The sequence below is a fragment of the Sander lucioperca genome, chromosome 8 (genome assembly GCF_008315115.2).
Source record: "Sander lucioperca isolate FBNREF2018 chromosome 8, SLUC_FBN_1.2, whole genome shotgun sequence".
In the NCBI taxonomy this organism is placed as follows: domain Eukaryota; kingdom Metazoa; phylum Chordata; class Actinopteri; order Perciformes; family Percidae; genus Sander; species Sander lucioperca.
In genome coordinates, this window is record NC_050180.1 from 24,003,963 (window position 1) to 24,017,781 (window position 13,819).

Here is a 13,819-nt window from a genome sequence, read left to right on the forward strand (position 1 = left end):
ACAATCTCCTCCCATCAAGATCATTTTCCATCCACTCAAGCCGTACATGACCACCATCTCAAAGGAATGTGATATATATTTTTAAAAATAAGTTTTTGATTCACAGGTCTGAGAGTGGTTCATATACACACCTTTATGCATTTCAGTCAGGAAAAGCTCAGAAAAGCTCAGAAAGCTTACTCACAAACATAAAAACAATAATCAACATTTAAGGTATCATTTATCATAGTTAACATTACCCTTTTAAGTGCCTCCAGATCCTCCTTTCACTTGGATGAACCACAGCATGAAGTCATTTCTGGTGTAATCACAAAACACACACTTTCGTGGAAGAGCTTTGTTTCATGTTCCTTGCCAGGCGTTACAGCCCGTGTTGCCAGGTGACTTTACAGTCTATGGGTGACACTTCCAGAGTAAATACTAGTCTGCACTAGTTAAATAACTAGTCTAACTAATCTTGTTACTGAATGGAGCTTTTGATTGGCTCTCAGTAGTGTGATTATGTATGTGTGTTTGTGTTTGTCATTCATTAAAACTGTCACAGTTTCTGAGTTAATAGTTACTGTGTCTAACAGTTTAAATTGATCGATTACATTTAGTCTGGTAAATGATGAGTGTCTAGGAAAAGTTCATTAATGACCTCGGAAACAGTTTACAAAACAACCTCACAGCAAGGTTTATTTCATGTTATTTCTATGGTTTATTTAGTATCTGTTCAAACAATCATGTCATGGTTGTCATCACATGGTATAAAACAATTTTTTACAGTCCATGTGTTTAGTGCTAACTTAATTAGCTAATGTTAGCATGCTAACATGCTAAAGGAACGTAGTAAACATATACCATAGACAGTAAAATGAATATACCTGCTTTTAATATCAGCATGGCTAGCAGTTAGCTCTCTGCTAGCAACAGCATAGCTAGTAAACCAATAATAATCAATACGCTAATTAGTTTTTTTAGGATGTTTTCTATCAATAAGATTGAAAGTTTTTTCTTGACCTTAGAAACAAACAAAAAACAAAAAAATCTCACCACAATGTCCACTCTGTTGTGTATTCAATCGTATCACACCATCTTAGTCAGCAGATGAGGTTTTCGCAGTGCCATTTGTTGCCATTTTATGCTCACATTTTCTGAGCACTTGCAGCTCTTCCATGCTGTCTTAGAAAGTTAAAAAATCAAAAGATCAACTATTGAATGAACCTTGTGCTGACTGACAGCGGTTTCGGTTTTTACTAGCTAGCTAATTGTCTGTGGAGATCATAAAGTGGCTATAATAAAGTATTGTCCTCTTTAATATAAATTATCTAGAAAATAATATAGTAATTTACTGGTAGGCTCTAGGTAAAACTATGTATAAACAATTATTATTATATTATATAACAATTCAGTAGGCTAAGTCTTTAATTTTTGTTTGACTCTATTACGTGAAAGCCCTGCTGGAAGTAGGCTATGTGTAACAGTAAAAGGTCAGGGTGTGGGGCCCACGGTGCTGTGGGGATCAGAGGTAAGGGAGAACTGGGACGAATGAAACAGTTTTTGATTAAACGTAATTTACAAAGACATCGTAAAACACTGAAAGCTAATATTTTGTCACTAGCAACCTACATATGTCCTCTGTCAAATACAGTTGCATTTTCAGCTCTGTACGAAACCGTTTGGGAGTTATTTAAGCAGAAGTCGGGCGTGCGTTTTGTTTCATTCGTCCCTCCTGGCCTGGACGAATGAAACAGGCATGGGGGACGAAAGAAACATACAGGTTAAGCTATGTACACTTCCCACAACTTCAATATTTGGCAACATATCATGAATGGTACTTCACATAGGTGTTATTTCAGATAGATTGCTGCAAGGCTATATGTCTTGGTGAATGTGTGTTAACATCTCATTGCCGTCATCGTGAGGCGCGTATCTTGCGGTTATGGAAATACCATGCACTATGCCATTTATATAGCTAGAATAATACATGTTTCCAATTATATAATGTTTCTATTGTACAAAATGTTATTTCACTCTGTTCTTATGTGGGTACCGCAGATCCAAATAAGTGCCCTTCATGACCCACAGCCCGTCAGTCTCCATAGGTTAACATGGCAAAACTCGACCCCCTACCTGATAGCCCCAAATATATTTACATCTTTCTAAAACCACTTTTCCATGTCTCACCTGCATAAAATATAGTATAAACACAGATATGTGTGCAATTACTTGGGGTTTACTACCTGGTTTGCCCGACATAGAAATGTAGCATTATAGGCTGTTGTGTGAAATGTGAAAGTCTGGGATTGGAGAGAGCACTAAATGGTCTACTGAATAAGCATGACGTCGAAACTTTAGATGAAAAACACTCTTTAATAATAGAAAAAAATAAACCGCTAATGAAGTTTACTTTGACTATCAAAAATCGTTTATCGCCTGTAACTCTGTGATAAAAAGACGTAACAGGAAGGTATTTGGCTGAGCAACGGAGGTTAATATGTTCGATGTTTTGTCCAAATGATGTCTGTCTATGATTGTTGCACTCAGAGAAAACTGGAATGTTTCATTCGTCCCCCGTTTCAATCGTCCCGGTTGTATCAGTAGGTAATGAGCTGCAGCTTTGGTCATTGTTTTTGGACGAAGTGCAGATTTCAGGTTTTTGAGCTCAAAACCATGTGTGGCAAAACACATCTAACACAATAGAAAGGAAATTCAAATCTCAGTCTCTGTAATCATAGAAATTATTCGAATAAGTGCCTTTTTTTTGGAAGAATCCAATATTCAAAGGTAGATTGCTGATCAACTGGCGAATCACTGTATACACAAATATGGGATGTGAAATATTTTTATTAGGAAGCGTTATGTTAAATACATTTTTAGGTTCAATTGATTTACCTTCATATTGACTGTTGTTCTGAATTACCACCATTGGGTGTCAGCACATCACTACTGATTACAGCTCCAATCAAAAGCTCGCCAGCTGCACTTTTGCAGTTAAATATATCAGTCTACTTTTCTCAGATTTTATATGTTACTGCAATATATTGTGATTTTGACTTGGAGTGTGGAAAACATTAACGACTTAAAATAACAATACATGACTTTGAGGGGAAATTTCACAAAACCTGTTAGTTAAAAATGTTTGACTAAAACAGGCATACACCTCAACAGTCCCTCCCACAGCCGGTTCCGGAAGTAAGAATACAATACAATTTCTCCATTGACAATTGGAGTGTAAGCTATAAAATCGTAACCGTCGATGGTAGACTTAAAACCAGCTACAACATGACTAAGCGATTGTATATGCTCATATAGACGCCAAAAGTTCATGTGGCACCAACCTTGTTTTGAGATAAATGTCTTTTATTCACGATGTCTTGGATAAGTACTACATTACTCACAATCCTGAACAATCCCACAATCCCACTGTGATGCCGCTGATTGGTGGAACTCATGTAACTGTTTGGTTAAACCCGCGAAAGTCTGTGAGAGTCTTTGCTTGGTTATGCATAGAATGCCAAGACAAAGAAGATGTGGAACATGTACTTTTTGCATGTGAGAAATATAATGATAATAGAATAAACTGGCAGGAAATGAAAATATATGGCTAATTGCAAATTTGGTGTGACTGTGTCGGAGTTCAGATGCTCCACAGTTTGACGTGACAGCCGCCGGGTGCCTGCCGGGGTCGATGGCCTGCCGCTCGGCCTGTCCACCTTCACAGACCCCGCTGTGAGCTGGCTGGAGCTCTATCAGGAGACAAGAGGCGTTTATTTCGTTTATTTCGTTTGTTTAAATAACTCAACACACATATTCATTATAAGATTAACTGGAACCTGTGGTTTTTCAAAGTTATAATGCTCCACAAGAGATTGCAGGCGTAACAAGCTTGCTGACTCGCTGTCTCTCCTTCTGATCAGTGCTGCTGTATATAGGAGAAAGCAGAGAGGGGAGGGGCTGCTCCTAAGTCACAGAACAGAAGAAAGAAGTGACTGTATTGGCAGACACAAGAGAGAAATATCTTTGCGTGTTCACCGGACAATACTGCCGTCTTTTTCTACAGAAAGTCGCCAGATTTGTCGCTAGTTGCGTTTTTGAAAAAAAGTCGCTAAGGGGGTCTGAAAAGTTGCTAAATCTAGCGAGAAAGTCGCTAAGTTGGCAACACTGGAGCCTCTGCAACTTCGCTCAGCTCATTGTAAAGAGGGGTGTGTGTGTGTGTGTGTGTGTGTGTGTGTCGCTTGTTGTAAACCAACCAATCAGTGTGCAGCTCATCTAAATATTCATGAGCATACCATATAAGGGAGAAAACCTCTCATTTCATTCAGGGCTATTTCACAGGGTTGCATTAGGGCACATAGAACAGCACCCGGGTCATTTTCAGCCCGACCAATGTTACATACCCTATTTGCAGACCTTAATGAACAGTGTGAAATACCCTATATAATCATTCTATCACCCCTTTAAATATGCTAGGATTCTAAATGATGGCAATTTATTAATTGGATGTAACTCTGAAGAGCAGATTGGAAGAGCTTCAAAGCTGCAAGCTGTTGGGAGAGCAGTGGTGGTAAAGGTGGTGAAAGTGGGTGAACAAGGAAGTAAGAAAAAGAAAAAAGAAACCGAGTCGTGCAAATGGACTAAAAGGTGTGCTCGATGTGGTGGGGAGCATGACTATGGGGAATTTGGAGAGGGAGATCTAAATGTAATTGTGGAGGGGGACACAGTGCGGCCTACTGGGGTTGTGAAGTAATGAGAAGGGAGACTGAGATTCAGAGTGTGAAAAGGAAGGATAGAGTTCCTTTTGCAGAAGCAGTTAAAAGAGTGGGGCAAACAAAGAGGGTTAATGAAGGAAATGTTAGACAGGAAATAGCAACAGGGAATGTATGGACACAGCGACAAGAACATGTCAGAGAGAAGGAGAAAAAGGAGTGGGGGAAAAGAGGGACTTGGTTATCTTTATTGCAGGGGTAATTAATGCAACAACTGAGGTTAAATCTAAAACTGAAAGGATTCAAATCATTACAAATGCAGCAATTCAGCATTTGGGCATTCTAGACTTAAAATGGGAAGAAATAAGGGACTGTCTTGCTGTACACTCAAGTCATAAAGTAGGTAAAGGATGATCTTATTTATTATGTTCATTTTGCAATGGAATGCAAGGAGTCTGTTGGAAAATGGTCAAGATTTTAAACAGTTTATAGATAGTAGGAGTGTAAAACCAGATGTAATGTGTATTCAAGAAACATGGTTAAAACCTAGATTTTGTTTTATCTAATTATATTGTCATCAGACAAGACAGAGAGCAAGGAAGTGGTGGGGGTTGTGCTACCTTTGTAAGGAAGGGTGTACCCTATAGGGTGTTGGGTACAGGGAAGGAACAAGAATATGTGGTAGTGGAAGTATGGGCAAATAAAAAGAAAATAGTAGTAATAAATTATTATAACCATTGTAAACTAGAATTAAATGAACTGGAGGAAATAGAAGGCCAGGATAGAGATAATGTTGTATGGTGTGGAAATTTGAAGGCCCACAATATACTGTGGGGAGGGGAAAAGACAACAATGGACAGGTGATTGAGGAGGTAATGAATGACAGGAACTTAGTTTGTTTGAATGATGGTAGAAGGACTAGGATTGATATTATAACTGGTAAAGAGTCAGTATTAGACCTCACATTTTTGTCTAGTAGAATAGCTCCAAAGTGTGAGTGGGAAGTGCATGGAGAAGGCACTATTGGAAGTGATCACTACCCAATTATATGTAAACTGGAAAATGGAAGGTGGATTTTTAAAAAGGCAGACTGGAAGAGATTTATAGAAACAAGTGATTTGTATATTAGTTCAGTCCAAGAAACAAATGATGTTGAAAGAAATTAAATTGAGTTGCGACAGAGTATTTATACGGCTGCAATGGCTGCAATACCAAAAAGTTCAGGAAAACTAGTAAGAAAAGCGGTTCCATGGTGGAGTGTTGAATGTGAAGAGGTAGTTAGGGAAATAAACAGAGCCTTTAGAAGATTAAAAATAACTCATAACTTTCAACATTTTATTGAATATAAGCAAGCACAGGCAGTAGTGAGAAGGAGTATAAGGCAAAGGAAAAGAACATACTGGAGGGAATGTTGTAGCTCAATTGGAAGTACTATTAATATAAATGTTGTATGGGGACTGATCAAGAAAATGGAAGGTAATAGAAGAGAGTGGAATTATCCAATCCTTTCAGATGGAGAACAGTTGGCTATATCAAACCTAGAGAATGCAGAAATTATGGTGAACACACAGAGTAAGGTACATAGTATGGCTGTGCAATTAATTGAATTTCAATTTCAATTTCGATGTTGCCTCCTAGCAATCACCAAAATAGTACAATCGAGAAAAAAAAAACGATTATTTTGCCATGTTCTGTTTTGCAAGAACACTCTTATTTTGTCTTGTGTTCTGAATGACACGCACATGCGCACATCCGCCCCTCCCGAAGCCATAAACTCTCTCAGCATACAGTCAGGGAGGCAAGTCGTGTGTATATCATCCGCTGGAATTTAAAAACTCAGCGCGAGTAAAGATGGCAGAAGGGGGGCAGCCACACGTTTGGAGAGCAAAAAAGGCAAAACCAACTCCGTTGTCTGGGAACAGTTTGGCGAGTGACAACGTCCTTGAAAACCAAATAAACAACAGCGCGAGTACAGCAATTTCTCCTCAGGCAGAGTGACAAACAGCGGTGAAAGCGGACTGATTTACCATGAAAACCATGTGTGAAATATATGACAGCTACAGTCGCTTAGAAAATAGCGTTATGGGCACAGACTTTGATGAATTTACCATTTATCAGACCCCAGATGAGACGAAGAAGCTAACGTTAGCTAACCCTGCGGTCCCTCTGCCTTTGACAGCATTTTCGTTTTATTTTTAAACTGTATGTAAAATGAGCGGTGATGTTAAATTACCTGTTTCACGTAACATTATTCTAACTGTACGTACACACCGCCGCCGACTTGAGCTGCAAAAGAAGCTCTGGCCACTCTGGCCGCCCTGTCAAGGATGCTTGTCAAAAAGTACGGGGAATCTTTGGCCGCTCTGACGTGGCAACATTCTATGTTCGATCATGTTCAACACACAATTGAAGAAAAAGCACAAGCAGCCACTGCACGGCCAATACATTGACACTAGAAACCTTTTATAAATTGCATATATAATGACAGAATTTTTATTGTTTGTTGGTCGCAGTGGTGTCTGTTAGCAGTTAACTTGCTCATTAGCCGCTGAACCGCAGCAGAATGCAGGCAGAGCGAGCAGCCGCCAGACTCTACTCTGTTGATCCGTGCAGGACTTCACTGTGAGCGGACTGTTTAGAGACGATGTGACCGGCAGGTAACGTTAACTGGTCCCTATATGCAAACAAAGTCAAATTATAGGGAACCCAGCAACGGTGATGATGCGCTTTTCCTCCATTTTCTCTGAGCTGTTTTGGTAGGAACAAAAGTTTACATCGTATGTTTCTCTGGGATTAGCCAGCGCGAAGGATGTCTATATTCCGATTGGTTGCTAGTCATTTGCTGCTGAACTGCGTCATAGCTCATTACCATAAAGTTGACCAAACTTCAACTTTCTCCTTGATGCTCTGGTCGCTCAACATGCCCAGCATGCCCAAAACGCAACAATGACTAATTTGCCACTTCTTGCAACTTAGAGAAGCCGGCTTCCATTGAAGATGAATGACTTCCTGTAACTTTGAAGCTCAAGTCGGCAGCGGTGTGTACGTACAGTAAGGTACCATCTATGTGCTGGATTTTTCCTTAGCAGAGGTTAGCTAGCAAATAAGCCCACTGACAGCGATGTTATTGTTCATATTTTGGCTCAATGTTTGGTAATGACAGTAATAGTCATCAATAGTAGTAGTCATAGTCAGTGAAAATGTGATGTGAGATGCACGTCATATTATGTATCTGGAATTGTTCATTAGCTGTGTAACATTTATGTGTGATATCTGTAAAGCAAAACCAACTCACAGTAGTAAAACAGATTTCATTAAGATTCAAAGACTTTCTGTGAGAGAAAGGACACTAATGATCGTGATTTCAATATTGACCAAAATAATCGTGATTATCATTTTTTCCACAATCGAGCAGCCCTAGTACATAGTTCCAGTAATCTATCAGAAAAAGAAAGAAGGGGTAGGGAAGAAACAAGGAGTCTATATGCTGAGGTTATTTAAAAGAAAGAAAAATTAGAGGATAAATATAATGTTCCATTCACACTGAGAGAGTTATGAAATGCATTGGATAAGTGTAAGAATTCAGCTCCTGGTAACAATGAAATTTGTTATAGCATGTTAAGACATTTAAGAATAAGGGAATTCAGAAGGTTTTAAATGTATTTAATAAAGTCTGGGAAGAAGGAAAGATTCCTGCAGGATGGAAGGAGGCTGTTATTGTTCCAATAAGAAAACCAGGAGAAGATGTTAGTAATCCAGAAAATTATAGGCCAATAGCTCTAACTTCTCACTTAGGTAAGTTAATGGAAAGGTTGGTGAATGGAAGGCTAATGCACTTTATTCAAGAAAGGGGGTTGATTGCTAGCTGTCAGAGTGGCTTTAGAAAGGGGAGAAGTACTATTGATTCAATCATATGTCTTGAGGATGAAATAAGAAAAGCACAGATAAAGAAAGAGACTGTTGTGGCAGTATTCTTAGATGTGGAAAAATCATGACATGCTATGGGTAGAGGGTATTTTAATTAAAATGTATATGCTAGGAATTGGGGGAAATATGTTTAACTGGGTAATGGACTTTTTAAATAATAGAAGTATTCAGGTGAAAATAGGGACAGAAACATCTAGAAGGTGTTTGGTAGAAAATGGGACACCACAAGGTAGTGTTATTAGTCCATTGCTGTTCAACATAATGATTAATGATGTTTTTTCTAATGTTCAGCCAGGAATTGGAATGTCACTATATGCAGATGATGGTAGCCTATGGAAAAGGGGGAAAAATGTGAAGTACACCCTGAAATAGGTGCAGGAAGCTCTAACCCTAGTGGAGGATTGGGGAAGGAAATGGGGGTTTAGATTCTCTATTGAGAAGACTAAGGTTATGTTTTTTACTAGGAAGAAAATAGATGAAAGTATAAAACTGGAGTTGTATGGTAGGAATTTGAATATGGGTGTTTAGTTTATGGATCTGCAGCCAAGTCAGTTTTCGCTGGATTAGACATAGTCCAAGCTAAGGCACTGAGAATATGTACAGGATCTGTGCAATGTTCTCCAGTATGTTCCTTGCAGGTAGAAACAGGAGAAATGCCACTCTGTTTACGAAGTGTTATGACCCTGGGGTCATATTTTGTAATTTGTTTTCCCCCTGCACTATCAGTTGATCTCCTGAGTGTACACAGGTAATGGAGAACAGGTGCGCACACCGGATTGGTCCAGCAGAGCTGATTGCTGTCTCCTGATTGGTCGCCTGGAGGACAGCAGCCATTTTAAGCCTCATCGGACAGAAACTCAACCTCTCTCTTCACTCTGCCATTCCCAACATGTTCTTGTGTAAACCAGTGTCTTGTGTTTCACGTTGTGAGTAGTGTTAACAGCCTTCAGACAAAATGGTTGTTTTGAGCTCTTTTATTTTATAAATTTAATTTTAGTTGTGAATACATTGTTCTTTGTCTTATTTTGCTAGTAGCAGTTTGGTAGGAGTGAGAAGTCCTTTTTGTTTGTTCCCTTTTTCTCCTGTTTTGTTATCAGAAGCCTAGGTTAGAGCTTTGTCTTTTCTTTACATTTTGTTTTAATTTAGGAAAGTTTTAGTTTGTCTCTAGAATTGTTTTGTTGTGTTGGGGCCTCATCTCCGAATAAAATAGAGACTGCTACTTTGCAATTCTTTGTCCTTGTTATGGTTTTGGTGTTTTGTCTTGTCTTATTGTAGTCTGTTTTCCTGTCATATTTTGGTAGCCTGGTTTTCTGTCATGTCTTGTTTCCTTGTGATTGTGTGATTTTCGGTCTTGTTTTATGTTCTGTTTCCTGTTTTATTTTGATAGTCTGTTTTCTGTCTTGTCTAGTTTTACTCCCTGTGTTTTCCCGCTCTTGTGATTGCCTGATGTTTTCCACCTGTTTCCCAGCCCTTGTGTCACCTGCCTCTTGTTACCTCGTTACCCTCTGTATTTAGTCTTTGTGTTCCCCTTGTCCTGTGTCAGATCATTGTTTGTGTTGGTTCCTGTCGTGTTTCTCCGTGTCAGCTAGTCAGTTTCTGTGCTTATATTTTCCTATTTTTGTATTTTCCTTTGTTTTTTGGATTCCTTTTTCTACATTCTGGAATTTCTTGGCTGCTGCAGTTCTCAGGACTCCCTTGGTTTATTTTTGTGTTTTGGTCTAATAAATCCTCAACTCCAACTTTCTCCTGCCTGCTCTCTGTAATTGGGTTCAATTATTCCCTGCAACATAACAGTCCTGGCCATGTTTGGGAGTGGGAAGAGTGGGGGGCACACATTATGTTGTGTCCGGTTTACCCCTAGACATCAGGTCGTAACATAAATTGGGGGCTGGTCCGGGATTTGAACCCGGGACCTCTCGCACTGGACTTTCAATTGGAAGATTTTGCTACTAGTCCATCAGTTGATAAATTGGATAGATGTAAGAAGGCTGACCTAATTTTGGTGGGGAACTTTTATGATGTGCATGTGCCCTCCAGTCTTAAGAAGCAGGAGTTGAAAGAGCTCCTTTGCTCAGAGCTAACTGAAAGGGGTTTGTTTGGGGTTGGCTCCTTCAGAGGGAGTTCCGGGTGAACAGGCTGGTATTGTTGCCCCACTCCAGGTAATACCACCTCAAAGCCTTGCAGCTCAGGCAAACTTGACAACAGAAGGCAGATCAGAGAGGCTGAGGTGAGGAATCGAGAGTTGGAGGTGCAAGCCATGCATATGAAAATAAGAGCTCTGGAGACAGAGCGGGGAGCCGCTACATCTGCCAGATCTCCTACTTCACCGTCACCCGCTCCAAGACCCCAAGACAGCTTTGACGTGAGTAGGCACATTGCACTGGTTCCACCTGAGTCTGAGGTAGATTCCTATTTCAGTGCTTTTGAACGTATTGCTGCTACACTGAATTGGCCGAAGAGTGTGTGGCCTCTTTTGCTCCAATGTGGGTTAGTGGGCAAAGCTCAGGAAGTCTGTACCTCTCTGTCCATTGAAGACAGCTTCAATTATGACGTTGTTAAAGCCACTGTCCTCCGTGCCTATGAGTTAGTGCCAGAAGCATACAGGCAAAACTTCAGAAGTTGTGAAAAAACTGCCACCCAGACGTATGTAGAGTTTGCAACGGAGAAAGGCACTCTGATAAATGGTGTCAGGCCAGTGAGGTGGCAACTTTGGATGATTTGCGTGAACTTGTGTTGTTGGAGGAATTTAAGGATCGGCTTCCGGATAAGATTGTTATCTACTTAAATGAACAAAGGGTAACATCCCTTGCTGCTGTACTGGCGGATGAGTTCACATTAATTCACAATTGGATCTGACAAGTTGTATTAGATCTGAGCAGCCTGAATCGTCTGCCAGTCGCTAGTCTGCTAGTCGTCTCGTTGACTCACCCACTTCGTTCCCCTTTGCGTTCCCTTTCGTTCACCTTCGCGTTCCCTTTTGCTCCCCTTCGCGTTCCCCTTCGCTCCCCTTCGCGTTCCCCTTCGTTCCCTTTGCATTCCCCCTCGTTCCCTCTCTCGTTCCCCCCTTCGTTCTCTGTCTTGAGTCAAACGTTTTCTTGAGGAAAATGTTTGATCTTGGGTGAGGAGTTGTTATGACCCTGGGGCCATATTTTGTAATTTGTTTTCCCCCTGCACTATCAGTTGATCTCCTGAGTGTACACAGGTAATGGAGAACAGGTGCGCACACCGGATTGGTCCAGCAGAGCTGATTGCTGTCTCCTGATTGGTCGCCTGGAGGACAGCAGCCATTTTAAGGAAATCGGGAGACAGCAATCAGCTCTGCTGGACCAATCCGGTGTGCGCACCTGTTCTCCATTACCTGTGTACACTCAGGAGATCAACTGATAGTGCAGGGGGAAAACAAATTACAAAATATGACCCCAGGGTCGCATGGGGTCATGGAACGAGAGGAGGAACGAGAGAGGGAACGCGAAGGGGAACGCGAAGGGGAACGAAAGGGAACGCGAAGGGGGTCATCAAAGAGTCGACAATATCTTGTATATGATATTCTTCCGGCAATTAGATGTGAAAAGGAGAGGAGTAGAAATATCATTCGTATGGGTCCCAGCTCATGTAGGTAGTGCAACAAATGAAAAGGTTGATAAGTTGGCCAAGGAAGCTGCTCAAAAGAAAACCATAGATGTCAACATAAATCTATCCAAGATGGAGGGTAAAAGTATTGTGTGGCAAGGAACAATTTTAAAATGGCAACAGCTCTGAGAGCAAGAAAACAAAGGAAGGCACTTATCAATATCTAGTAGGGCAACTGACTCAGTTAATGTTTGTAAAAGAGGTTAAACGTAAAGAAGAGGTTATTTCTTGAATGAGGATTGGTCACACGTTTCTAAACAGCACTTTATTTATTTTAGGAAAACACCAGAGTGGCTTGTGTTCATGTCAGGAACCTGAGACAATGCAACATGTTTTGATTTCTTGTAGAAATTACAACCTCTGAATAGATGGTTCCCATTTCGTGCTTGCCACCACGAAAAAAACGAGATAAACGTGTCGTTGTACACGTATCAATAGATTAAAAATAACGTGACAATTACACGAACTGCCGTGAGACCGTGTTGCATTACCGCCAACGACAAGATCTACTCAGAGATTTGCGAGAAGTTGGCTTGGAAGAAGTATCTCTGAAAAGTGTAGACTGTATAACAGGATATAGTGCACTAAGGTGCTAGTTTCATAGATGGCAGCAATGCAACTTTTTGGATGCTGGCTGCCATAACACCCGGAAGAAGAAGTTTTTTCTCCTCTCTGGCGCTGTGGTTAAAATTAGCTTCTGTATCTTTTCAATGGCGCTGCACCGCCGGGAACTTACAGGATAAACAATAATAATAAAGACAGGAATGTCTGAACAGGGGCCTGTTTCACAAAACCAAGATAAGGGATTAAGCCGGGATTTATCAGTTATCCTGGATGATTTAAGCCTTGACTCGGTTTCACGAAAGTGGAGGCACATAAATCACCATGGAGATTTATTCTGTGCAGCTAGCCTGCTCCCGACCAGGCTAACAGCCAGGATTTATTTAATCCTGGAGCCTTTTCTGATCACCCAGCAGTGGTTTTACCCTATTGTTATCAGCCTGGATTAAAATACAACAGGTGCATATTGCTGTTCCTTTAAGTACTGTTATTATTTAAAGTTGTGACCATAATTGTTTTTAATAATTATTCATGTGACAGTCATTGTTTCTGTTATATTGCTGTATGCAGACTGCTGTTCATATTGTTGTTAGAAGTTTGATGAATATATTATGACAGTTGTTGAGATAAGTAGAAAAGGCTGATAACATTTCAAATGTGTTTTAAATTAAGTCTGTTACTAGGGCAATACATACAATGCTGTACATTTCTATAGTTGACTAATGCACCTTGAATTATTTTAGTTGATACATTTTTTTTAATTCTTTAACAATAAGGATCATGTTTGTTCCACTTCCATGTGCATGGTATTTGGCATTCTTAGCACACAAATTGTGTTGTCCAGTAAACTGGGACTATAATTTGGGAGGATTGTACAATTTAAAGAACATATCCTAATTGTACAATCCTCCCAAATTATAGTCTTAGTTCACTGGACCAGTAACTATCTAGTGATGTAGGCTACTGTACATTCATGTAACAACAGGAGAGAGGACACCCCAATGGTTTTT